The 27944-nt window shown below is 45.2% G+C and overlaps 2 long non-coding RNA genes across 3 annotated transcripts; both read left to right on the top strand.

Moving 5' to 3' along the window:
* Positions 1–2051: 2051 nt before the first annotated feature.
* Positions 2052–15415, top strand: Gm20465. Of its 2 annotated transcripts, none has more exons than XR_001785039.1 (3): positions 2052–2132; positions 14934–15051; positions 15215–15415. It is a non-coding gene; the product is annotated as a predicted gene 20465 (long non-coding RNA). The 2 variants fall into 2 exon arrangements; XR_001785038.1 differs by having other exon boundaries at positions 2068–2260.
* Positions 15416–15719: 304 nt separating this feature from the next.
* On the top strand, positions 15720–19581 carry LOC115486406. Its single transcript, XR_001785037.1, has 4 exons — positions 15720–16207; positions 17392–17535; positions 18390–18459; positions 19340–19581. It is a non-coding gene; the product is annotated as an uncharacterized LOC115486406 (long non-coding RNA).
* The last annotated feature ends 8363 nt before the right edge of the window (positions 19582–27944 follow it).

Here is a 27944-nt window from a genome sequence, read left to right as displayed (position 1 = left end):
CTTACACTAGCCAGGAGAGGAATTTGTCCCCCAGAAAGATGCTTCACAGAATTCTGACAATTAATATAATCACTTTACAGGACACAGGAACGATGGGTCGGTGATGGGCAGGTTCACACTGGACCAGGCTTGCTTAGTTATGCATAGCTTTTGTCCTCTATTTAAACTACACTTCACGCTAGAACACTGGAGACAGACTTGGAGGTCACTGACCTCTTTAGTCATCTCTCTTCCCACTGTGGCTGTATTGAATAAAGCTTCTTTTTTCCCAAAGGTCCTGAGTTCAAATCCCAGCAACCACATGGTGGCTCACAACCATCTGTAATGGGATCTGATGCACACTCTACTGGCGAGCGTCTGAAGACAGCTACAGTGTACTCATATAAATAAAAATAAATAAATAAATAAATAAATAAATAAAATTTAAAAAAGAACTTGCCACTAAATTGGGTTAAATGTACATACACTAAGTTTTCTGTACATAAACATAATTACAAAATTTTTAAAAAACATGGAATATGATTGTTTAAAAACCAATAGTCAGTCCCTCCATCTGACTCAATTGAAAACAACAAGATGTCATGAATATGGAAAGTGAAAAATACCAAAGGGAAACTGCCAGGAGCACGAGAGGAGCACACGGGAGCAGGAGCTGCTCTCCGTTCTAATCCCAGCCTGAAGGAAGCCCCTGGGATTCATACCCTGCATAGCGGCCTACTAGAGTAACTGAAGTGGGTAGTGGCTCTGCAGGCTGCAACTCACAACCAGGCTTTTCTGGAAGGCACATGAGGGACAGTGTGGCACTTATCTGTGGCTCACCACGTGGCAACAGCATCTGCTTCCTTTCTCTATTTAGAACACTGCATTGAGCCGGCCATGGTGTTACCTGTGCCTGTGCCTCCAACACAATGCAGGGCTGAGGCAGGAGGATCACTTGAGTCCAGGAGGATGAACCGGTGGGCTGAGGAGGAATTGTAGTTAGAGCCCCAAGGAAGACCACAGGGTTTTGAGGCAATTCCACCAGAGAGCACACACAGACACTCTTGAATCGGAGTAGGTAGTATGTACTGCCAGCCAGGAGCTGCAGGGGGACCTTGCCCAAATCATGCAGCCCCGAGCCTCACCGTTCCTTGCCTTTTATGCACAAAACCCATACTGTGGTTGACACACTTCAGTTAGTAAGAGCAGTTAGTGAGAAGCAAAACTATAAAAGCTTAAAAAGCAAGGTTAGTACATTTAGGGACTTTCCTGGGTCCTGGAACTATGGAAGCTGTGTCTCAACCTCAAAGCCTTTTTATCTAAGAGACTTAGGTAATTTGAACTTTTGAAAAAGGTTTTTAAATGTGTACCATCAGCAAGTAGTATGTCCAGCGCTTGTACCCAACGTCACCGTAAAGCCAAATGTCTTAAGGTGAAAGCTATGAATGGACTGACCTGGCAGCTGCAGCCTAGGAGGATCAGCTGGCAGAGGTTGGCTTGGGGCTGCTACACTTGGGTTCACTGTCAATGCCATCACAGGGATCTGAGAAGGAGAAATTTGAGCAGGAAGTGGCCTCTGTGTCAACTAAAACGACAGAGACTGTAACAACCCCCAGACCTTAACACAACTGGCTGTGTTAGAGGTACCATTCTGGCCTTAGAATACAGCGAGTAGGCCCCAACAAGTGCCAAAAAAGGGACAACTACCTAATCCGTGTGGCTGAGTTCAAGTTTCTATTGCTATGTAGAGACACCATGACCACAAAGACTTGGTAAAGGAAAACATTTCATTGGGGCTGGCTTACAGTTCAGAGCTTTAGTCCATTGTCATCACGGTGGGGAGCATGGTGGCATGCAGGCAGACATGGTGCTGGAGAGGAGGCTGATAGTTCTACATCACAGGCCACAGGAAGAGACAGTCACACTAGGTCTGGTTTGAGCATCTGAGAACTCAAACCCCACCCACAGAGTCACTCTTCCTCCAACAAGGCCACGCCTACCCCAACCAGGCCACACCTCCCAATAGTCCCACTCCATATAAGCCTGTGGGGCCATTTTCATTCAAATTACCACACTATTGTTCCAGGATCCAGGAAACTCCCTAAATGTACTAACCTCGCTTTCTGGCTGAACCAAGAGGATTTGGGTCCCCAGTGAGTAGTTTTGCTTCTTACTTTCTAACTGAAGTGTGTCAACCAAGATGTGGCTTTTGGGCACAAAAGGCAAAGAATGGTGAGGCTTGGGTCTGCATGATATGGGCAAGTTCACCATGCATCTGCTGGTAAGTGATAAAGACTTTTTATCTGGCCTTAAGAGTATCCATGTATGCTCTCTGGTATATTTAACCTTGCAATGTTCTGGAGGTGCCCATGACATTCCCAGAGACTGAAATGCTGAGACTGAGGGGACAGGGTAAGGCTCAGATGCCCTCTGGGCTGATAGCATGGGGAACAGACAGTTCCTAGGGAGTTCATACTCTGTGATGTTCCAGGGCCTCAGGAACCTCTCTGGCCTCTGCTCCTATCAACCTAGATGCTCTTGATGTCTCTACCCTAAATGGGAAACTACAGAATGTTGTCTGGATCTGTCTCCAGAGGTGAATTTGTTTATGGCCCCTTCTGCATAGGACACTTAGAAAAGGGTGGAAGCAGCTCTAATTATGTGTCAGGGTTCCATGTCACTAGATCCCCTGTATTTAGTCTGTGTGGTGACACCCTGGTTGTCTTTGGTGTATATCTTTGTGTGTTTCTGTCAGTTATGTTGGCTGGAGAAACAGATCTTAAATGGCACTGGGAGCAAGCAGACCTGCAACCATTGCCATTGTGAGGTGCACAGTGTGGGATGGCTGAGAGTGACTGCAGCCCAGAGAAGGTTTTGCAAACAAGGACTGGTACGGTCTCTGTTTCTCCCCTGGAAAACTCTGGACCTTCCGTGAAATTGATTGGTCCTCTTCTGGAGTCAGGTGGCCCAGTTGGATGTGATATTGGGGACTCTGGCCATCATGGCCAGTTTCTCTATATTGACCAGTGACTTTGTCTGTTCTCTCGCTGGGGACGCAAATCCTTTAGGTTCAGCCAGGTTACCAAAGAAATCCAAACCTTCACCTGTTCTCGGTGGCCAGAGGAAGCTGACTTTCCTCCTTCCACATGGCCCCTAGTCATGAGGATGGGGGGGAGGTGGAGTGGGAGACTCTTCTACCTCTCACACCCCCTCCCCTCCATACACATGGAGTGGCTCTGATTATGGGAGCTCTGGGAGCAATTTCTCTGGGGCAGAGGCAGCCCGCGTCCTCCCATAATGGGAGGTGTCTCTAGTAGGTTCAAGACCTGAAAATTCCCCCCCTCCACTTTCATGGTTTATGTTTCCTTTTCAACCAATGATCCATGTAATTGGAAACCTCAGAACTCATAATTATCCAAAACAAAACAAAAACAAAGCAAAACAAAAACAACCCCCCTCAGGTTCTCATTGGTCTCCTTGTTCTACTCCTTGAAGCTCCCAGCCACCCTCTTTATGGACAACAAGTAGAACAGAATCTGGCTTGAGAATAGGGAAGTCACATTTGGGCCAGCTCAGGATTTGCTGTTGGACAATGAAGCCCAGATAAAATGGATTTCCGATGCTCAGCCTGACTGGGACTCCAGCACCGACCAGGGTGAGAAGGTTCTAGGCAATTCTGCCGGCTGTTTTAGGAAGATTGAAGGTAGCTGCTAGAAACCCTACTGATCTGTTGAGGGTGAGCAAGGCAACATAAGAGTCTCCAAACTGCCTGCTGGGTTCCTAGAGCTCATTTGTTAGGATTACTGGGTGTTTATCCCCATAGACCCAGATGTGCCAGAAAACCAGAGAGCAAACCTATATTGTTTTTGTTATTCAGACAGCCCAGATATTAAAAAGAAACTTCAGAGTTGGACAGTGGAGGTGAACACCTTTAATCCCAGTACCTGGTAGGCAGAGGCAGGCAGGTCTCTGAGTTCAAGACCAGCCTGGTCTATAGAGAGCTCTGGGAGAGTAAGGTCTACACAAAGCAACCCTGTCTCAAACAAACAAACAAAATAACACAAACAAACAAAAGAAAGAAACTTCAGAAGTTAGAAAGTTTGAGAGTATGAGCAGGTCCCAGTTATTGGAGATTGCTCAAAGGGGTTGCAAGAACTGTGGCTATGTAGAAGAGACGCAGAACAAAAATTGCCCAGAGCAGTACTGGAATCACTCAGGGAGACTGATAACAGAGACCCCAGATGGGGAAGCCAGAGACAGGGGTGGGGGGAGATCTATGTGCTGACTGTAAACAAAAAAGTACACTGGAAAAATAAATGCCCAAATCAAGAGGGAAGAAGGATGCCCCACCCTTCATGTTTGTGAGGACCAATGGGACCAGGGCTCCATTACATTGAGCTTCCAGGAGCCCAGGGAAACATCAAAGGTAGGTAGCAAATCTGTAAAATTCCTAATTGATGCTAGACTACCTCTGTATCTCAACTGGTGGCTCCCAGATACTGGGACCCTGGAAGAGGCCAGTGGCCTACCTACCCAAAAGATTTGATCCGGTTTCTGCCAATTGGCTGGCTTGTTTGTGGGCAGTTGCTACTATAACCATGATAGTAAAAGAAGCCAACAGACTAATCCTGGGTGAGAAATGAACTGTTCCTAATCACCCCACACTTCCTAAAGGTCATCCTGAGGGGAATCCCAGAGCAGTAGATGCCCAGTACCCAAATAAAGCATTGTCAAGCTCTTCTCCTGGACCACCCCATATCCAATTCTCTAAAACACCAGCCATCGACACATCCAGCCTACTGCCAGATGATAACTCAGCAAAGTCTCTCCATGATTGGCTGGAAGTGACTGGTGTGGTCCCGTCCATTAAGCTGGACTTAACAGATGCCCCTCCACAGGAAGTGGAAGAGGTACTGTTCACTGATGGGAGAAGTTTTGTTCAAGACAAAATCAGGTATGCTAGGGCTGCCACTGTCACCTTGGACAGGACAGTGTAGACGCGGACCCTCAGCTGATGGACTTCAGCACAAAGTGCTGGGCTCGTGATGTTAGTCCAGGTACTTCATTGTAGGAAGGGTAAAACCATTATTATGTACACAAACAGTCTGTATGCATTTGCTACTTGACATGCCCATGGGTCCTCTGTAGAGAAAGGACTATCCTCATCTCAGCTGAAAAGAAAATCAAAACAAAAAAGAAATCCTGGCCCTAATACAGGGCATATGGCTGCCAAAAAAGGTACCCATTGTTCACTGCAAAGGGCATCAAAAGAGGGATTCCCTGGAGACCCAAGGAAGCAGGGCAGCAGATTTGACCACTGTCTTAGGGCTATTAATGCTGTGGTGAAACACCATAACCAAAACTTTGGGAGGAAAGGCTTTTTTGGCTTACACTTCCACATCCTAGTCCATCACTGATGGAAACTAGAACAGGGCAGGAACCTGAAGGCAGGAGCTGATGCAAAGGTCATAGAGGGTTAGTGCTTACTGTCTTGCACTCTTGGCTTGCTCAACCTGCTTTCTTACAGAACCCAGGACCACCAGCCCAGGGATGGCCCCACCCACAATGGGCTGGGCTCTCCTCTATCAATCACTAATTAAGAAAATGCCCTACAAGTTTACCTATAGCCAATCTCATAGAGGCATTTTTAAAATTAAGGTTTTCTCCTCTCACATGTTTTTGGTGTGTCAGGTTGATAGGAAACCATCCAGTATAACCACCCAGAAGGCAGCCTGAAAACTAGAGGGCTTTTTCAGATCTTGGTCATCTTGCCTGTGGTGGTTTAGAAATGTTTGGAGGATTGGCCTTGTTGGAGTAGGTTTTAAGACCCTTGTCCTAGCTGCCTGGAAACCAGTCTCCTCCTGTTTGCCTTTGGAACAAGATGTTGGACTCTCAGCTCCTTCTACACCATGTCTGCCCGGGCACTGTCATGCCCCTGCTTTGATGATAATGGACTGAACTTCTGAACTTGTAAGCCAGCCCCAATTAAATGTTGTCCTTATAAGAGTTGCCTTGGTCACCATGTCTGCTCACAGCAGTAAACCTTAACTAAGACAACTCAGATTGTAACACAGGAAGAAATGAAGTGGGCAAAAGGGAAGATTCCAAACGTGTAGGAGACAGGAGACAAACTTGCAGTGGTTCTTGATGGGCAGGAGACCTGACTTCCTGCTGCCAGACAATCTTGACGACGACACTGTGTCTGGGTGTACCACTTATGCACAAGTGAACCCTAAAGGAGGAAGGAAAGCCTGGAAAGGAATTCTTAGCCAAGGGAGCACCCCCAGGGAACATTTGGAAGTGGGCTTTACAGAAGTAAAATCCACAGTTCTTGGCTATAAGTATTTGATAGTTTTTATAGATACCTTCTCTGGATGGTATCCCACCTGTCTTAGTTACTGTTCTTCTGCTGAGAAAAGACACCATGACCTATAAAGGAAAGCATTTAATTGAGGGCTTACTTACAGTTTCAGAGACTTGGTCCATTATCATCACGGCAGGGAGCATGGTGGCACAGAATACATAGTGCTGGAGCCCTAGCTGAGAGCTACATCCTGGTCCATAGGCAGAGAGAGAGCACTGGGCCTAGCATTGGCTTTTGAAACGTCAAAACCAACTCCCAGTGAAATACTTCCTCCAACAAGACCACGTCTACTCCAACAAGGCTGCACCCACTCCAACAAGGCCACACCTACTAGACTTTCTAAAATAGTACCACTCTTTGATGAAGCTCAAACATAGGAGCCTATGGAGGCCATTCTGGTTCTTGGTGACCCTCAATAGTCACCAAGAAACTCCTCCAAGAGTTCATTCCTAGATTTGTATTGTCCCTCACTATGAAGCCCAACAATGGCCCAGCCTTCAGCGTTTTCTCAAAATGTGGCAGAGGTATGTGCCTAGAGACCACAGAGCCCAGGGCAGGTAGAAAGAACAGGACCTTAAAGTAGATTTCAACAAAATGTGTCTTTGTGACTCATGAAAATTGGGCCAACCTCTTTCTCTTTACCCTCTTAAGAGCTAGGTGCACCCCATATCAAGGATGTTTCACCCACATGAAAAATTACCTCCTCTACAATGCCCTAAGCTCAGAGAGGTTCACAAAATATAAACTACAAACTACTCCCTTCTCAAGTCCTCAGAGGCCCTGCAATAGACTCAGAGGACAGTTCAAAAGATGCCTCAAGAGGCTGTGCTATTGTATCTGAACTTAGCCACAAGTTCTTCCCTAGCAGATTTGTATGAGTGAAGAGAAACCCAACTCTGGAGCCAATGTGGAAAAGTCCATACCCTGTTTCCTCCCCAAACCCACAGCAGTGAAAATCACCAGTGTGACCCCATGAGTCTACCACACCCAGCTAAAGGAGGCTACAGAAGATGACAGATGGGTAGTCACCAGGTCATTTGATTCCCTAAACATAAGAGTGACATGGGCCCTGTGTTTATGATTGTCTGACTTTTTTTTTTTTTGTCTTCTTTGTATCTCCATGGGTATGGAAATTAAGAAACTACTGGCCATGCCAGACTTCAATAGCCCCACCCCAAAATATGCTAAGATAGAAGTTAATCCAACAATAAGCTCTACTTCCAATCTTGACAACTATAAATGGGACCAGCCTAAGCTCACCCTAGTGGACCACTAAGGAAAGGTCACCAAGATATTCCTATATACTTTCCTCATGCCGATTCCTGTAGCCATATATAACAGGTTAACTCCAGGGATGACAGTTGAGTGTATTTCCAGGAGCCAGAGACTACCTGATTTGCACTAATGTCTTAACCAAGTGTGCAGTAAGGGAGACCCGACTCCTTCACATCCTTATGTATGTTACAGCACAGGGGCTTGCCTATAACAGAGAAGAGGGTAGGGCTCACTTAAATCTAAATTCTGGGCTTTCTCGTGAATAGCAAGCTGTTGCCATTCTCATGTTCCTGTTTGTTGGTCTGGCAAGCACAGCGGGCTTTACCACAGTTAGAATCTCAGCCGTAGTTATGGGGGATCAAACCTACTCAAGTAGACATAGAACTGGACTATCTGGAAAATTCTATTTCCCAGGTAGATATCTTAGTGAAGACTGTTCTTCAGAAACACAGATAAGTGGACCTCCTCTTATGAAACAGAGACATCTCTGTATGACACTAGGAGAAACTTGACGCTTCAGTGCTCACAAGTCAGGAGTAGTAACTAGAGAAAGTTTGGCCACGGTCAAAAAAAAAAAAAAAAAAAACCTTTAAAAAACAGCAAACAGGCTGGAGAGATGGCTCAGCAGTTAAGAGCACTGACTGCTCTCCCGAAGGTCCTGAATTCAAATCCCAGCAATCACATGGTGGCTCACAACCAACTGTACAGCTACAGTATACTCATATACATAAAATAAATAAATCTAAAAAAAATTTTTTTTAAAGTGAACAACTGCTGTCAAAATGTCTTCCTGGTCCCCGTGGTTAACTATTCATGACCATAGCTGAAGGCCATTACCATCTTGCTCCTAGCCCTTATTATAGTATCCTTGCCCAACCTTCTACTTAACCATGTAGAATAGAGAGTAATCTCTGTTAAACTTCTCATGCTAAGGGGACACTATAACCCCTGCCTCAAAATGAGTCCTCAATTTGACTCACATGCATAGAACCAGTAGGGAATGTAACAGCCACCTGACCTTAGCACAACTGATGCCACTTTAAAACCCTGCACATAACTTCCCACACATGTCAAAACAGGAACAAAGACTTAATCTATTAAAGGTCAATTCCATAGTTCCAGGATCCAGGAAAGTTTCCAAATGTACTAACCTTGCTTTTTGGCTTCTGTCATTTTGCTTCTTACTATTCTTGCTAACTGAAGTGTGTCGACCAGGATGTGGTTTTTGTGCATAAAAGACAAACACTGATGAGGCCCAGAGCTGCATGATTTAAGTTCACTGCTCATCCACTAGCCAGAAAGAAAGACTCTCTATTTGACTTTCAGAGTATCTGTATTCTTTGATGGACTAACCTCAAAACAGGACACCTACTACCAGGACAGCCACCTTGAGCTTCTCCATGCTTATCTCAATGGCTTTGTTGGTTGGTAGTAGAGGTTGTCAGCCACCACACAGAACAGCATTACTTCTTTGGCTGCTACACAGAGCAGCATAAGTCTTGGGCCCCCAGACCCAAGAGATCTAAGATTTTCTTGCAGAGGAACCTGGTGGACTGGCCTATTTTGGCAAGGCAGAATGGGGTAATCTACCCAACAGTGCCCACCGTTTGGAGAGTGTCGTGGTGTGGATAAGAATGACCTCCCACCCCCATAGGCTTAGTATTTGAATGTTTAGTCACCAGGCAGTGCACTATTTGAAAGGATCAGAAGGATTAGAAGGTGAGGCTTTGTTGAAAGAAGTGTGTCATTGGAGGTGAGATTTGAGGTTTCTTTCTTTCTTTCTTTCAAGATTTATTTATTGTTACATGTAAGTACACTGTAGCTGTCTTCAGACACACCAGAAGAGGGCATCATAACCCATTATGGATGGTTGTGACCCACCATGTGGTTGCTGGGATTTGAACTCAGGACCTTCAGAAGAGCAGTCGGTGCTCTTAAATGCTGAGCCATCTCTCCAGCCCCAGATTTGAGGTTTCTAAAGGCCATGCCAAGCCTAATCTATGTATCTATCTATTTATCTATATATCTGCATGTATGTATGTATGTATGTATGTATGTATGTATCTGCCTATCTCTCTACCTATCTCTGTCTGTCTCTTTTTCTGCCTGCAGATTAAGATGTAACTCTCAGCTACTGTGCCAGCACCATGAGTGCTGCCATGCTCCCTGCCATATGATGGGACTAAGCCTCTGAAACTGTAAGCAAGCCTCCAACTGAATGCTATCTTTCATGAGAATTGTCTTGCTCATGGTGACTCTTCACAGCAATAGAACAATGACTGAGATAGGCAGGGCTAGCAGTGAGTGAGGCATGGGGAAGTTCTTTGCCCAGTGGTCAGCATTACCACATTTGAAAGCAAGGCTAAATGGAATTGTCTTTGTAGACAGCCACAGGTCTGTCAGAAGCTGGTATTTTGCCATTAGGGAAAGCCCTTTTCGTTAAACTCCTTAAATGTCAAATTCAGCAGATATCTGAGAGGTTTGAAGGCCATTATCTAACCTATTAAGTAAACCTGATTTTAAACAGGTTTTTAGTTACTTGCTTCATGCTTGTACTGGCTGGTTTTATGTGTCAACTTGACACAGGCTGGGGTTATCACAGAGAAAGGAGCTTCAGTTGGGGAAGTGCCTCCATGAGATCCAGCTGTGGGGTATTTTCTCAATTAGTGATCAAGGGGGAAAGGCCCCTTGTGGGTGGGACCATCCCTGGGCTGGCAGTCTTGGGTTCTATAAGAGAGCAGGCTGAGCAAGCCAGGGGAAGCAAGCCAGTAAAGAACATCCCTCCATGGCCTCTGCATCAGCTCCTGCTTCCTGCCCTGCTTGAGTTCTAGTCCTGACTTCTTTCAGTGATGAATAGCAATGTGGAAATGTAAGCTGAATAAACCCTTTCCTCCCCAACTTGCTTCTTGGTCATGATGTTTGTGCAGGAATAGAAACCCTGACTAAGAAAATGCTTAACCTTGACAAGAAATACAGAAAGCTAAAACTTGTTCCTGTAAATGAATTACATTTGTACCTAGCATGACTACAAACATAGTTCTAGCTCATTAAAGAATTTGATCATATATAAGTGACTAACCATTAATTTCATGTCTTAGTTGTCTTTAACAGTTTTTGATTTTTTATAAGATTATAATTTTATACTTTTTTCTCTGTTTGAGCCTTAAAATTTGAATTGAAGATTTAATTAAAGATTCTTTAGCATAAAAATAAAACTTTAAATCATTAATACAATCCATAGAGAGACTGGGAGCCTCATTTTTCTGATCCTTTCATGGTGTGCCTTTGCAGACTATTACATTTCTTGTATGACTCAGTTTAGCTAAATAGCAAAAGTTTAACAAAGTTGGCAAAGATAAAGAGTCTAGATATACATCTTCAACTCAGTTTTTCTAGCCTGAATGGACCTTAGGAATTCATAAACCTTACTCATTAAACATATATTTTTGGGTTGGAGAGATGGCGCAGCAGTTAAGAGCACTGACTGCTCTTCCAGAGGTTCTGAGTTCAATTCTCAGCAACCACATGGTGGTGGCTCACAACCATCTGTAATGCCTGATGTAATGTAATGCTCTGTAATGCTCTGATGCCCTCTTCTGGTGTGTCTGAAGACAGCAACAGTGTATTCACATACATAAAATTAATACATAAATCTTTAAGAAAAAGAAAAGAAAGAGGAAACATATATTGTACTGATCTAGAAAAAAATTTTTTTTTAGAAACCTGGTGTTGAACACAGTTAAGCAAGTTAAGCAAAGACATAAGTCGTTAGGCATAAATCTCTAAGTCAGCTTTTGTTAGCCTGAGTAGACCATTATAACTAGGAATTTATAAACTGTAATCATCAAACGTATGCCCTTTTCAGTCCTATTTTCCATAAATATTGTTAATGGCTTTGTCTTCATCTTTTATTTCACACTCTCAGGAGAAAAATCATACAACGCCCCTCCTAATCAATATCTAGGATGTCTGCGGCAGCCTCCTTAACCTAAAAAAGGGAGATACGGTGATCAACAGAGGGCTCAGTAGTCCCAGTTTTATGGATGCCACAATAGTCAGTTTATATAACCATGATGGTGGTGAAGTCACATGGTATACCCTCTCTTTAAACTTTGTAAAAATGTCTGTTAGCCACAGGGCTGCTGCTATTTACCCCAAGGTGAGACCACTGGGCACACACCCTTTAAAGGAAATCCACTTTCCTATACAAGAGTTGAAGTCAAAATCCAGCATCTTCAGACCCATGCTAAGGCATCCCTCCCCGCTGAGGTATCAGCCATAGTATAGTATGGTGTATATATAGTACAGAATAGAGTTTATTTAGGGCATGAGAAGGGGAGTTGAGGGAGTAGAGTCAGAGAAAGGTAGAGCAGGGCATGGTGTGTGTGTGTGGGGGGGGGGAGAACGAGAGAACAGAGGCCAGTTAGGAACACATGGAGAGAGAGGGAGGAATGGGGAAAGAAGGGACAGAGAAGGTAAGAGGATAAGAAAGTAAGAGTGTAAGGAGGGAGCAAGCATTTATAGTGAGTCAGGCAGACCTGACTGTTGCCAGAACTGTGGAGCAGAGCCTAGAACGAATGCTAAGAAAATTAGTGTGCCACATTACTGACCCACTTTGCAGAGAGCTTTTAAACAAGCATGCTTACAGCTAGAAAGGGAAGGCCAAATCCCAGCTCAGCATCAGACTTTGTTTTGTTTTGTTTGAGACAGGATTTTTTTGTATAGTCTTGACTGTTCTGGAACTTGGTCTGTAGACCAGGCTGGCCTTGAACTCACAGAGATCTGCCTGCCTCTGCCTCCAAAGTGTGCTGGGATTAAAGGAGTGTGCTACTACTACCTGGCCAGAGCCAGCCTTTCTATTATAAAAGAGTAGAGCAGCATATGACAATAGTTAATATTACCCATACCCAACAGTCATTTGAGTCTATAAAACTGGATGCAGTCATCGGAGGGACTCAGAAATGAGATTTTCAAGAGGAGAACAGAGAAAGCTTGGAGACAAGGGGATTTTTGGATCATTTTCTTGTGCAGTGGCTGAAGTTGTCATAATCTGAGAGTTTGGAAATTGGGTGTGCCATTTTCTGGCCATGGAGACATCTAGTTTGTGCTGAGGCCAAGCTGTTAGCAGTAAGATAGTGTGCCTTAATGGAATCTCTGAGTCTGAGGAGGGAAAGAGATTGGAGAGGGCAAGTGAGGAGTCCCAAGTCTAATTCTGAATGGGACGCGCCCATGGTTAGAGACAAATCAAACCCCAGGAACAAGTGATAGAGGAGGCAGGAAGGGAGATGCGGGGAATTTCCAGGAGAACAAGGAGGAGATGGGAGAGACTTAGAAGAGGGGCCTTGTGTACTGTGAGCGAAGTAGGATTCCAATAGTGTAGGGATGGAGACGCAGGAAAGGTAAGTGTCATAGTGATGGGGTCTCAACCTGAGGGTGTCCCCAAAGGGAAAGAGACTTGTCAGAGTGATGCCTGGATCAGTGGAGGGGCACACAAGAGGGCATAGGGAAGCTGCTTTGGAGGCTTTTAAGCAGTGAGAGGGTCAGGACACAGAGACAGGTTCCAGTGGCCAATGAGAGAGAGACTGAACAGATAGCTGTGAGATAGCACTTACCAGAGTAAGTGAAGAGAGACCTGAAGAAGAGAGAAGTAAGCCGAGGAGAGACAGATGGTTAAAGATGAAACTGCTCAAGAAGCAGACTCTAAAACTTAGAATCAAATATGCTGGGTGGCAGATGCCAGAAGGAGCAGGTTACTGGTGCCCAGAAGGGTCAAAAAGCTACAGTTCCATTTCATTAGAAGGGGCCAGGCCTTTGGGGAATCCAGTGTTCCTCTCGGATTTCAGGCACCAAATATAAAGGATGGCATAGAGAAACTTTAAGGGTCTGAAAATCGCTGAAATAAGACCCCAGACTCAGATACTATGCAAAACCAAAGAGGGTTTATTTTGCAGAAACCAGCATGTGGGGGTCAACCATTTTTTGAAATGGCGACCCCAGATATAGGCACGAAGGTCTTCTTATAGGGAACTGGGGGAATTCTGTAGAAGGATTATGTAATCTAAAATTTCATTGGTGGATGCTGGGGGGGGGGGTGTCACAGGTGATCAGTGGTCTACATTCCTATGTTATGAGCATTCAACCATGTGATGAAATACAGCTGTCCGGCGCAGACGGCCCATCCTGAGATAAGATATTTCCCCATTTTGTGGTTATCCTCAGGCTGTTCTTTGGGAGAGGGTTTTATGATCTTGTTCTGGATTTTATGGCCTATTCCTGAAGCTAGTGCCTTACGGTCTTTTTTGAAAGCAGGTCTGGTTCTCAAAATGGAGACAAATGGGGTCCTTAAATGGGGACAAATGGGGTTTGCATTGTCCTTTCAAAGCTACCTAACAGACTGCTCTGTGGGTAGAAAGGTTTACTGGGGATGAAACTACCCAGACTAACTCTGGGGCAGAGACAGCAAAACGGTGGAAAAGCAAGCATAACTCATAGGTCAGTCATCAGGACCAGGGGTGGGGGTGGGGGTGGGGGTGGGAGCGGGTCTGAGCTGATGCAGGCTGCCAGGGTTGACTGGGAGTTAGGTGCTCTTGCCTGAAGGTAGTTGATTTTTGGGGAAGGCTAAGTGATGCTTCTTTGAGGGTTAAGGGTGGTTTTGGTAGACAGGAGCCTGCTTTAGGAGACGTGTTTTTCTGGTAATAATTCCATGTGGTAATAAGCTTTTAGGCTTATTTACCCAACAACAATTCTGTTTACCCAGTCAAAGTCATTTTGCTTAGGGCAATGTCACCAGCGTGGTTTCTGTTGCTGGTTTTTTTTTTTTTTTTTTTTTTGGAAGGGGGGAGGAAGGTTCTTTGGATCCAATTAGACCTCTTTTCTGCTCCAGACTATTTTTTTTTTTGTCTTGATGATGACAGTGTTAGAGGGCATTTATTAAAAAAATAAAAAAAATTCAAGCCGGGCGTGGTGGTGCATGCTTTTAATCCCAGTATTTGGGAGGCAGAGGCAGGCAGATTTCTGAGTTCAAGGCCAGCCTGGTCTACAGAGTGAGTTCCAGGACAGCTTGGGCTATACAGAGAAACCCTGTCTCCAAAAAAAAAAAAAAAAAAAATTATGTTTCTTTTCTCTGCCTGCCCCTACTCCCAAAATAACTCTTTTTGAGTCTAATATTTGTCAATAAATGCCTAGGCTACAAGCTTTGCCTTGTCCCTGGCTAGCCCGTAACTTATTTAACTCATACAAATTATTCTATGTCTTCCACATGGTTAGTTACCTCTCCTCCAGTCCCAGCCTGCTTCTCCCTTTTTGTCTCCCTTAGTGTCTCCTGGAGCATCTCTCTGGAATCTCCCTTTATTCTTTCTCCCACTATTTCCTGTCAGCGTCCCACCTCCTATTTCCTGCCTCAGCTCATTGGCCACTGGCTTTTTTATCGACAGGTAATGCTTAGAAGAGATTCTTCTCTATACATTTTAAAATATAACTTTGAAAAATGAGCCATAAATTCAGCCCATGCTTGGGAGAGGGGAATTGGGATCTTCCTCTTTTTTAAAAAACAATTAAATTGTTTTCAATTATGTGTATGTGTGTTTCTGCATAAAGGTTTGTGTGCATGAATGCACGTGCCTGGGGAGACCAGATGCGTCGGATCTCTCAGAGCTGTGAGCCACCTTGGCTCTGGAAGAGCAGCAAGTATTCTTAACCACTGAGCCATCTCTCCAGCCACAGTATCCTCTTCTGGAAATGAGGAGTATAAACAAGTTTTAAGCTTTTTTAAAAAGAACCTTCTTTTGTTTAGATAGTTCCTGTAAGCAGTCTACCCTCTTGGACTCAAAGGCATTAGAATTTATTATTTAAAATTTTTTTCAATTATTTTGTTTTTTTGTTTTATGTGTATGGGTATTTTGCCTGCATGTATGTATGTATGTCTGTGCACCACATGTATCCCTCATGCCCAAGGAAGGCAGAAAATGATTTTGGGTCCTCTGGAACTGGAGTTACAGAGAGTTGTAAACTGCCGTGTGGGTGCTGAGAATTGACCCTGGGTCCTCTGGAAGAACAGCCAGTGCTTTTAACCACTGAGGCAGCTCCTTAGCCCATTATTTATTTATTCATATCCACCTATTTTTACTTTATATGTTTTGTTTGCATGCATGTATCAAGTGTATTGCAGTGCTCCTGGAGACCAGAAGAGGGCATTGGATCACCTGGGACTGAACTCGATATGTGTGCTGGCAATGGAACCCAGGTCTTCTGCAAGAACAGCAAGCATTTTCCAGCTCTCCAGCCCCAGGCATTAGAGTTCATATTCCTCGGTGCTTTTTCTAACCCCAGAAATGACCCTCTGACACCACCATCTCGGAAGGACCTTCCGCCTCAGAAAGGGCATCCGGTTGCTAAACTACTCTGTTCTCCATGAATGATCTGGGCAGGACCTGATACCCCCAGCTGTTGTTTTGATCAGCCCTGGCCTTGAGTGTCATGGAATACAGTCACCATTGGCCCAGCTCTCCTTCTCGATGCTGGGACAGCTGGCCAGCGTTTTTCAAAGGGGAGCCAGGCTGCGATGGAGGTAGCAGGAGAGAAGGCAGGGAGGTGAGGGCTTAGTCCTCAGTGTGCTCTGACTCCCCCAGACTCTCAGCTACTCTTCCTCCAAGCTCTCCAGCTTTGTCATCGTCCAAAGATCAGCTCAGAGGTGCCAACAGCCCCTCCTCTACATGGCCTTCCTGGTGGCTTTTTGGTTCCTAGTGGGAGGATGGAGAGTAATACATGTCTTGTGGGATGCTGCCCCAGGCTTCCTTTCCTACTGGTCTTTAGCATAACCTGTGGTGAATAGAGAAATTCAGTCATTTCTAAAGCCCTGTATATAGGCTTAGATTTTTTTCAAAACTTACTTTAATTGGGGTTCTTAAACTCTTCAATCTCCCTTCTAGCCCACTGACCCTCAGAGGTAGGGGGGAAAGAAGGTTAATAAGGGAAGGGTGTGGTGGATCTGTTTAGAAGTAGTTCCTTGGGGTGATTCCAGGCTTCAGTGTTAGGATACCAAGTGGTTCAGTTCAATAGCAGACATCAAACACCGTGATCCAGCAGAAATAGCAAAGACCAGAGAAGCCTTGCACAGCGTTGCAGTGCAAGATTGTCCTCTCACTGGTTAAGGGGTCCCATTTATATTCTTTCTAAACATCACCTGCTCTCTTAAGTGTCTGTTTTCACATGCCCCCTCTCTTAAGTGTCTGTTTTCACATGCCCCCTCACAAGACAGCTTCTGGAAAAATATCACGTGACACAGCTGAGTTGTTAAAGAAGCCAGGCATTTCCACGTCATCTGTCACCCAACCCAGCCCAATGGAAATCCCAATGGCACCCTTCACTCTGCAGGGCTCCTGGTCCCTTCTCTCTGTGTTCTGATATCAGAGCCTTGACCATATTATGACCTGCAGCTATAGATTTTCTTATGGATGGGGCTCTAGAGGTCTTGAGGATTCCATCTTGTGGGACACCCATTATAGACCACTGGCAAAGTGGCTTGAAGGGGCTTTTGGGTGACCTAAGAGCCAAGCTGAAGCAACCTAAGGCACATTCTGAGTACTAGTCTGAGTACTTCTGAGGCACGTTCTGAGTACTAATCTAAGTACTTATTCTTTCCCTCTGTTTTTGGTTGTTTTTAAAATTAATCTATTTTAATTTTATGTACATTGGTGATTTGACTGCATGTATGTCTGTGTGAGGGTGTCGGATCCCTGGAACAGAAGTTAAGACAGTCCTGTACTGCCATGCAGGTGCTGAAAATTGATCTGGGTCCCCTGAAAGAGCAGCCAGTACTCCTAACCACTGAGCCATCTCCCCAGCTTCCTGTTTGGTTTGTTTGAGACAAGGTTGTACTGTGCCGTCCTGGCTGATGAGCTGTAGAGAAATGCCGACAGGTGGGTTGGTTACATCACTGTCTATCAGGCCTGAACAGAAGGCGGGCCAGTGAGGAACAATGTACAGTGAATGATATGGTACCACCTGCCTTCAGGGTAGGTCTTCCCACCTCAGCTTACCCAATTTGCCGCTTCACAGACATGCCCAAAAGTTTGGTGACCCTACATCCTGTCAAGTTAACAGTATTAACCATAACACTAGGAAAACACAATCCCCTCCTTTAAAACAAGAACTACAAACTCAATGAGGCCTGTTGAGATGAAGCTTTCTGTAGGGAGAGACAGCCTAAGCAAGTATGTAAAGGTCCCGAGAGGAATGATGCCCCTATTTTAGGTCATCTTTCTGCATGGAGGTATGGGGCTTTGGTGAAGGGAAAGGAGATTTATGCTCCCTGATCAATCCAGGCTTTACTGAGGGTTGGGGACACAGCTAGCCAGTTTCCCTAGTGGGAGAATGGGGCTGACTGTGGTCCAGACCGTGCCCAGGCTGTATCCTCTCAGTGCTGTGACCACAGGCAACAGAAGGCCAAGGCCTTGAGGAAGATCCTGTGCTTCACAGGAGAGGCTTCCTGTGAGAAGCAGGCAGACTGCCCCAGGATGTCTTCAGTTTGTGCTGTCCTGGATCCCTGCACAACCTCCTTCCCTGGCCCAAATGCTTAAAGAGGTACACACAGCAGGAAACAACAACTGTGTGTGAAGGATTGAGAAGGAGTCTCTCAAACAATGAGAGCTGTGAGCACCCCATTGGGAAGGGGCATGCCCCTGGGAGGTGGGGGTGCAGATGGGGCAGAGCAGGGAAGAGGCAGGTCTACTGTACCACAGAGAATAGCTAACACGCAAATTCTTTTACACAGGCTGGAAGTACTGCACATCCGAACCAGCTCTCTTTAGAAGTCAGATATCTACTGTGTTCGAGCAGCAGAGGTAGGCTAGGGGAAAACGGCTTTTTGGTTTTTTTGTTTGTTTGTTTGGTTTGGTTTTTTTAAGACAGTGTAGCCCTGGCTGTCCTGGAACTCACTCTGTAGACCAGGCTGGCCTCGAACTCAGAAATCCACCTGCCTTTGCCTCACAAGTGCTAGGATCAAAGGCGTGCGCCACCACTGCCCAGCAGAAAATGGTTTCATACCACAGAGAATGAATGGTTAACCCTGTAATCTTGACTTCAGAAAGTCAAAATAGGAATGTTATCTCTAGTGTAGTAATTCTGCCTGATAGGGGTAATAATAAAATGATGTAGCTTTAACGTTAAGAACGAGAGTGTTAGTGAAAATGATTTCGTGCAGAAGACTGTGTAAAGACAAGCCATTACTCTGGGCAGAACCGTGGATCCCAGCAGACGCTCCATTGCTTTGTTTCATCGGCTGCTTTGTAAAGCACGTTTATAGACACCGTCCACTTCCGTCTCCAGCTGCTGGAGAAAGTCTGACTTTGCAGTTTATCACGAAATGCCAGATTTTCCCAGCATGTAATTTAATCTCTTGCTTGGAGGCCTCTGCATTACGTGGTTATTGCAAAATTATTCTTTAATAAAAATGCATGCTTTGCAGTCCCTATTTTTATTAATTTGGCATGTCATTTCATCCATCACCATAGACACCAGGAATTCCATTTGTCACAGTTATTGGCCCGCTAGCAGTAGGTGCTCATGTTGCGTCATCGTTCCCCGTTCCCCAACCCCAGGCTTTGTGGAGATAAGTGCCCTGATCTGTAGAGGACAGTGCTGGCATGGCAGCTGTTACTGGTCCTAGCTCGGCTGCAGTTTCAGGGTCAAAATCATCATAATGGTATTTTTTTTTTCTTACAGAAACATTTTCTGTCCTCCTGGAAAGAGGCAGCCTAGAATAGTCTATATCATCTGTACCTGTGGAAGTCAGAACGGTGAGAAAAAAGTCCTATGAGAAAAAAGCTGTCTCCCAGTGGGAGTCCTGTCCCCACTGTGACAACAGAACCCCCAGGAGAGCAAGCTGGAGGCTGGAGGAGCCACTGGCAATTTGAAGAGTTGCTCCTAATTGTTATCAATCAAAATAAACGGTGGGTTTGACAGTGCAACTTGGTGTTAGCATTCCTCCCTTTATGTACTTACACACCACACTATTGCACCAGCGAGGTGATTCTTTCATTATTCATTTTGGTGGAACTGGAGACCTAATATCTGGACTTCACAGGTGTTGGTGCCTGACCCAGAGGTATGATTCCCAGCTAGCCACATGAATTGGAGTGACTGCCTCTCCCATCTTTCCTGAAACAAGGTTCTACTCCTCTAGAGTATAGAGGACCTAAACTCTAGTCCCCAGCATCCTGGAAGGTCTGTGATGAGTGGGCACATGGTGGGAGGCAAAGCTAGGACCTTGGGGACGGGAAACCTAATGTGTTTATAAAAAGATAAAGAAGTATAAGAATATGTTCTATCTGGGTGTGGTGAGGTGTGGGGGTAGGGGGTGTCTCAGCAGGCCCATGCCGAGGCATCCCTTCCCCCTGAAAGACCAGCCACATGATCGTATAGTATAGAATAGAGTTTATTCCGGGTATGGGGAGGGGAGTTAAGAGGGTAGTAGAGGCAGAGAAAGACAGAGACAGACAGACAGACAGACAGACAGACAGACAGACAGAGATAGAGAGACAGAATGAGAGAGACTGAATAGAGAAGTAGAGGCCGGCCATGGCCACGAACTCGTGGAGAGAGGGGGAAGGGAAGAGCCCAAGAAGGCAAGAGGGAAGCAAGAGTAAGCAAGAGGCGAGAGAGAGAGAGAGAGAGAGAGAGAGAGAGAAAGAAGGAGGAGGAGGAGGAGGTAAGCAGCCCTTTTATAGTGGGTCAGGCCTACCTGGCTGTTGCCAGGTAACTGTGGGGTGGAGTTTAGACAGAATGCTAACAGAACCTAGGTCCTTATGCCTACCTCTCTACCCAGGAGCAGGCTCAAGCCACTTCTCCCTTCTCTCCACCCCTTCCGTTGGAATAGGGGCTCTGGACACAGAACGCTACTCCAAAGGTGATAGGCAGTAAGAAGGGGCTGAATTGTTGCCTTCATTGCCCCTCAAATGGCCCTGCTGCCCCCACATGGGAGCCTCAAAGCTGTCTTCCAAGCCCAAAATGAACCTCAGCAAACCCAGGCAAGACAACAAAACAGGAGACAAACCTTTATTAGAGAGATTAAATAAGATCTAAATAAGGGGAGACTGAGGCTGGTTGGATGCTTGTGCTTGGATATTAGTGTTCCCTGTTTCTCCTTTGACAGCTGTCCAGCGGGACCCTCCATGATGATTTTGAAGTGTGGCTCTAGAAGTTGTTGTGTGCACATTTAACACGTCTCGATTTGCTCCTGGTGGTTTGCTCATGCTCCCCATCTGTAAGATTAGAACCTGATCAGCGCAGTTTTACTTGGCATCCTCCATCCTTCCTTGGAGCTCCTGTGTCTAGTGTTTCTGTCCTTCTGTCACCCCAATAGAAGGTTGATGATTTTGCAGTCAAAAGTTTAGAGCAGTGGTTCTCAACTCGTGGGTCACGACCCCTTTGACAAACTTCTATCTCTAAAAACATTTACATTATGGTTCATAATGGAAGCAGATTTAAAGATCTGAAATAGCAATGAAAATAATTTTATGTTTGGGGGTTACCATAGCATGAGGAACTGTATTAAAGGGTATCAGCATTAGGAAGGCTGAGAATCACTGGTTTAGAGGAATAATCTTTTCCCAAATAGACAGTAACTAGACCCTCTTCATTTCCTTCCTCTCTCCCCTATATGTATGTGCATCATAAGTAGATAAAGTGTTGCATGTTCATTTGTTTTTTTTTGTTTGTTTTTTGTTTTTGTTTGTTTGTTTGTTTTTGTTTTCGAGACAGGGTTTCTCTGTATAGCCCTGGCTGTCCTGGAACTCACTTTGTAGACCAGGCTGGCCTCGAACTCAGAAATCCACCTGCCTCTGCCTCCCAAGTGCTGGGATTAAAGGCGTGCGCCACCACTGCCTGGCACGTTCATTTGTATATTTAGTCTTTTGTTTCTCTCATCTCTTCATGCCAATTCAGCTTCCAGCTACTCCTTTCCTTCGTCTTCCAGAGCTCTGCTTGGGTACTAGAGCAAGCCTTATGGAAATGAGCTTACCTAGCTTTGCCCACTGTTAGTCCTGTTCTATGAAGATCATACCACACCCTGCCCTAGACACTCTATATTGTTGGGAACAGTAGCTTTCATGCTGTGTCTTGCCCAAGGTAACTCCATGTTACCAGCACCACTCAGCATGGAGATATTAAAAACATATCAAAGGAGTTGGAGAGATGGCCCAGAAGTAGAGTGCTCGCTGCTCTTGCAGAGGACTCGAGTTCATTTCCAGTACCCACATGAGGTGCCTCACAATAGGCAGAAACTCCAGCTCTAGGAGATCTGATGCCTCTGGTCTCTGCGGACAGCTGTATACACATGCACATATTTATGCAGAGACACACTCACGTGCACATACTTACATAGAGACACAATCACATGAAGACAAATAATAAGTAAGGTAATTGTCAAAGTAACATATCAGATGAACTAGGCCCCAGAGCTTATGGGGTACATTATAACAAGGAAAGGTGCAGTGCTATCACCAGGAACCCATAAAGTCCTCTTTTACGTAATACTGTTACTGTTACTTTTATGTAACATGTAACGCTGAAATGGCTGTGACAGCTCCACTGACCTGTTATCCATATACCCTGTGTGTAGGTGAAGGAACCAACAGGCAGAGAACTCCTGACTTACCCAGGATTCCAACTCAATTGGTTCCCAGGGCTTTATGTGGTCCAGATGAATTTCAGTTGTCTACAAATCCATCCATCCATCCATCCATCCCACTCACCTATCTTTTCAGACACATCTAAACCTTACATTGATTGATGGTCCTATGCTTGTCTCCACCAGACCTTACAGCTTGGTTTTGCCTTCAGCAGCTGAGAGCCAAGCTTAGTCTCTGCTTGTCTCCCACCTGCAGCGATGTTTCTGCAACTCTGTCAGCTCTGTCCTCAGGTCTGTCCTTTGGGAATCAGCTGGCTTCTTTAACCCTTTGGTAGCTATTATGTTCTCTCTCTCTCTCTCTCTCTCTCTCTCTCTCTCTTTCTCTCTCTCTCCCTCTCTCCCCCACTCTGTGTGTGTGTGTGTGTGTGTGTGTGTGTGTGTGTTGTAGTCCCCTGTGAGGCATGCCTCAGGAACTGTTGAATGGTGAGGCAATGCCTGTCACATTTCTTGCCTCAGCCTGCTGTCACAGGAACTGTCCACGGTGGCAGCACTTTCTCTCCTCCAGTGTCACCAAGCAGCTCAGCAGTGATGGTGCCTTAGCCAAAGCCACCTCCAGCCAGGAAGGTCTTCCCATCCCAACCCATGGGCCCAATGCAGGGGAAAGGGGGTGAAAAAGAGCCGCCAACTCCTGAATAGGAAAATCCACCAGTCCCTGAGCTTCCCACAAAACCCCATCACTGCTGATCAAGAAAACACACCAATCCTTGAGGTCCCCAAGCTCAGGACTTGAAATCTGAGCACTCTTCACTCTGGAAATCTCTGCCCTGAAAAGCTCAGAGCCCTAAGGATTTCTATATAAGTCCCGCCCTTTGTCTGACTCCCTGCTGTCTGCTCCTGGGAGCAGAAGTAGCCACCTTGGATTTGCCGCTCCACACTCGGACCCTGCAATCTCTTTCATGAGATCTGCTGCCTGGTGTGGCATTCTCATCTGAAGAAACCAAGAAGCAATGAAGAGAAGAATGAAGAAGATACAAAGAAAAGAAAGGAAGAAATGAAGAAGTGGGGCAGGTCTGAGGCTCCTGAGCATCCCTTGGGAGCTGCACTGCCTCTGCTGAGGAGGCCTCCTCTCAGAGCTGTGTAGTTTCTCAGCTCCCATGTTTCAGGATAGCCTTCCATTGGGACACTGTCCCACCTCAGAGCTGTGTGGTTCCTGGGTTCTAGTCCCAGGTTACCCTTCCATCTGAGCAGGAACACTCACAGGTATGACCTGAGATTTAATGTTAGTAATGAAGATTGGAATAAAAGAATTTATGTGCCAATAGCCAGCTGTCAAGGGCAACCAGAAATACTTGGTAAGTTGCAGCCACCAAAACAAAGATGCTTATGAACTTATTATTCAGTGTACTCTGATATCATGGAATGGGTGTGAACATCCTGTCTATGTTCCATGCTATTTTCTCTTCTCACTCTGCTCAATTCACTTTCAACTGTCTCTTCACAGTATCTCCTCTGGCTCGCTCAGCTTCTCCTGGCTCAAAAATCTCCTATTTTCATTCTGCTTGATCTCTTTTCTGCGCCAACTGTCTTCCCTTCTTCAGCCCTACTCCATTTTCTCTCTTTCTACACCAATTGTCTTCTTTATCCCTACTCCCTGACTCTACTCTTCCCCTCTCAGACTCTGCTGGGTTTTTATATTCTCTTGTGTTTCTGGAAGCCCGAGAGGCAATCTACATTGAAGGTCATAGGGTCAAGCAGTTCCCTTTAAGGGCCAGTTAACCTGCAGCTGGGGGTCTCTTAAAGGGCAAGGAACACAATAAACCACACTCCAAACTTTTTTTTTTTTTTTTTTTTTGCCAACAGCCAGTTGTCAAGGACAACCAGAAATACTTAGTAAATTGCAGCCACCAAAACAAAGTAGCTTATGAGCTGATTATTATTCAGTGTATTCTGACATCACGGAATGGATGTGAACATGCTCATCTGTGTTTGAGGCACGATGTGCTCACAACATCTTCATTTGTGCTGGATAGAATGTTGAACTGGCATTGTGTTATCTCTGTAACACTCATTGTTCTCTGGTGTAGCGTGTATTTTCTACTACCCTGCTTTAAGCTCTGGGTGGACTGTGCTACCAGCCACTGCCCAGGAGCCACCGGGATCTGTGGATCTCTCTCTCTCTCTCTCACACACACAGAGGCTTATTTTTAATAAGCTTTTATCTCAATGGCTGGGCTCTTCTATGGCTCCCTAGGCTAGCATGCTCTTCTTTTTACTCCCAGCTCAGCATCTCTAAGTCTTCTCTCAACTTAGTTGCTCATTTACCTTTAGTCCTAGCTCAACACCTCTAAATCTGACCTCAATTTAGTTGCTTGGTCACCTTCTTCTGCTCAGTACCCAAAGTACACCCTCAGCTTAGTTGCATTTCTAATCTCCTGCCTGCTACCCCAGGCTCAGTCAGAAAAGTGACCAATGGCCACTCCACCCAAGATCTCACATGACTGGTGGCTCTCTCTCTCTCTCTCTCTCTGAAGCATGGCAAGTTTTCTTTCCTTCTCCTCCATCTCCTAGCCTGCCTGTGGAAACCTGGAAGTCCCATTTCTTCTGCCCAGCCATTGGCTGCTTGCATCTTTATGAATCGATCAAGAACCAAATGGGGAGCAGGACCTTCAGCGTTCATACATAAATTCCCAGTCAAATCATCAGAATCTCCCCCTACTCTCCGGTATCTTATAAGACGATGATGGTGATGGTGTGGTGGTAGTGGTTGCAGCAGGCTGGACTCAGTCAGTCCCTCAACCCGAGGGAGAATTCAGGGTCCCGGTACTCAAGTGGAGAAGGAGTCAGTGAGTGACAAACAGACACAGATACAAGGTGTTGTATCTGAGTGTAATTTCTCAAAGCAAGCATCAGACTTATATTACAGAAGAAAACAAGGAAGTTAGGTGTTACATCAGCAAAGGTACATTGAAGTTGTCTGATGCATAATGACACAAAACAGAGAAATGCATACGTAAAGACTGACAGGAACCAGGCAGTGATTACAACTGAGATTAAAAAGTGGCCCTATCTAAAGTCAGCTATTCTAGGAGCCAGGTGAGGATTTCGCACCCTAGTCACAATTCTAGTCTATTGTATAACCTACCACCACAGGTTTCCGCTCTTGCTAACCTTTTCATGAATAATGCAATACACTAGTTCCTCCTTAAACCACAAACCTCCTTCTTCCCTAGACCATTGTAAATTCCTGCATATGGGAGTGACCTGACTGTAATTCTAAGTTTACTTTGTAGAACTTGCCCTGAGATTTCTAGTTCTTATCCAGTAAAATACTGAAAGAAAGCATGTAAGGCCCTCAACACTATCACAGGGACAAATCTGTTTATGGGACGCCAGAGACTCTCCAGGAGACAAGTTTCTGTGAAACTTTTTGCCTCAGGACTGTGGCCAAGCTTTTGGACTTGTCATGTAGACTTCACTGGAGTGGGTGTGGCAAGTGGTGGTGGTGGTGATGATGCATGTGCATGACTGGAGAGTAAATGTAGAAGTCAGAGTGCAGTTTCATGAGTGGGCTCTCTTCTTCTATCTTTCTTGTGTTTCAGGGATGGAATTCAGATCGCCTCGCTTGTGCAGTCATCACCGTAACCACCTAGCAATTGTTCTTGCCCACAGTCTCCATCTTTAACGCTGAGATTTTATTTCTCATTTATCCATAGCTGCTTTTGTGATTATTTTATCTTTGTTTTTCAGCAGCATGGCTGACTTGTCAGGGAGTAGTTTTCCTTGGGTTTATCTCCCTTGGAGTTTGGTAAAATCTGTGGTGTGTGGGATGAACTTTTTTATAGCTTTGGGAACGTCCTTGACCATTCCATTCTGTATCCATCCCACATGTTTCTGGGTGTCATTCTCTCTCTCTCGTGTGTGTGTGGGGGGGTGGGGGTATAAGTCAGAGTATAACTTATGGGAGTCTAGTCTGCTTCTTCCTCTACTATGTGGATTCTTGGACTCTGAGATTGAACTCTGGTTATCAAGCCTTTAAAATCCAATAACAGGATTAGTTCTCCATCCCACATGTTTCTGGGTGTCATTCTCTCTTTCTCTCGTGTGTGTGTGTGGGGGTGGGGGTGTAAGTCAGAGTATAACTTATGGGAGTCTAGTCTGCTTCTTCCTCTACTATGTGGATTCTTGGACTCTGAGATTGAACTCTGGTTATCAAGCCTTTAAAATCCAATAACAGGATTAGTTCTTTTCTTTTGTTTTGTCTTGATATTGTTTTCCTTCTAGGCTTCAGTTTTCTATTAGTCTTCATTTGTGTGTATTGGTGTGTGGGTATTGTGTGCCATGGCACAGTATGCTAGGGGGATCAGAGGACAACGTTGCAGGCTGTTCCTCCCATCCACCTGTATGTAGGTTCCATGGACTGAGCTCAGCTCTTCCAGTGGGTGGGATATTTACTTTCCCACTTTATCATCTCTTTGGTGAGGACAGTCTCTCACTGATGTAGTGAGAGTTCTGAGATATTAGTTTCTTAAAAACCACAGAAATATTGTAAGAATATGTTTTCATTTTATCCCAGGTGTGGGGATCTGGGGTTGCTTCATAGCAGCTGACTATGATTTGCCTTGTGCTCTAGCAGAGGCGTGGTTTTGACAGCTGCAGATAGTTTCTGCAGTTGTGTGATATTTGGAATTCTGGGAGCTTTTCAGAGGGTTTATAAATGCTAGGGTCCTGAGAGGCAGATTAGGTGATTGTTAGTTGTTAGGGCTAGGAAAAAGGGAGGGAGAAGAGAAAGAGGAGGAGGAGGAAGAGGAGGAGGAGGAAGAGGAGGAGGAGGAGCTTGGTTGCGTTTGTGTTAGTAGTTGTGCCCAAAGAAGAAAGAAAATAGGTTCAGGGGTCTCTCTCTCTCCCCCTCTATTCTTCTTTCTCTCCTATCTAATGATAAGAAATGAAACTGGGGTGATAAAGAGTGGGCAAAAGAAGAACCTACAAAGTAGCAAAGACCAGCTACACACCTTGTAGGTCAGGATGCTCTTAAAAACATGGTTTTCCTTCCTCCTCAGTATAGAATCATACATGGATCAGATATCTTTTACAAAATTCATTAATTCCCATTTGTGTTTAAGTTTGGATAAGTCATATTTTCTTCTTCCTCCTCCTCCTCCTCCCCCTCTTCCTCCTCCTCCTTCTTCATCCCAAGTTCTAGGATTAAAGGCATGTGCCACTACCCAGCTATATTTTCTTCTTCTTAACATTTCTTTATTGATTGTGTGTGTGTGTACATGTGTGTGCATGAATGCCACAGCCCGTGCATGGACAGAATACCACGTGAGTTCTGGGGCTCCAGCTCAGGCTATCAGGCTTGGTGAAGTACCTTTACCTGATGAGCCCTAATTAACATTTTCCTATCCTCAAGTCTACAGATTCCTTCCTCTGATTAATTCATTTTCAATGCCTCTTTTTTTTTTTAACTTTTAGAATTTCCCTTTGGTGCTTCTTATGGCTCTCACCGATCTGCTGAAATGTCCTGTTTGTTCATACATGTTGCCCCCATCTCTGATCTATGCTCATGGCTAAAGTTCCCCCTGACCACTGCATCAATGCCACTTCTCTAAGTCACTGTCTACCAACATGTCTTCCTCATGTGTCTGGTAATTGTTTTTCTCAGGACAGGTTATCTCTGTGTGGCCCTGGCTGGCCTGGACT

This window comes from Mus musculus, chromosome 5, assembly GCF_000001635.26.
Source record: "Mus musculus strain C57BL/6J chromosome 5, GRCm38.p6 C57BL/6J".
NCBI lineage: Eukaryota > Metazoa > Chordata > Mammalia > Rodentia > Muridae > Mus > Mus musculus.
Note: the sequence above shows the minus strand (reverse complement) of the source record. Positions and strands in the feature narration are given on the sequence as shown.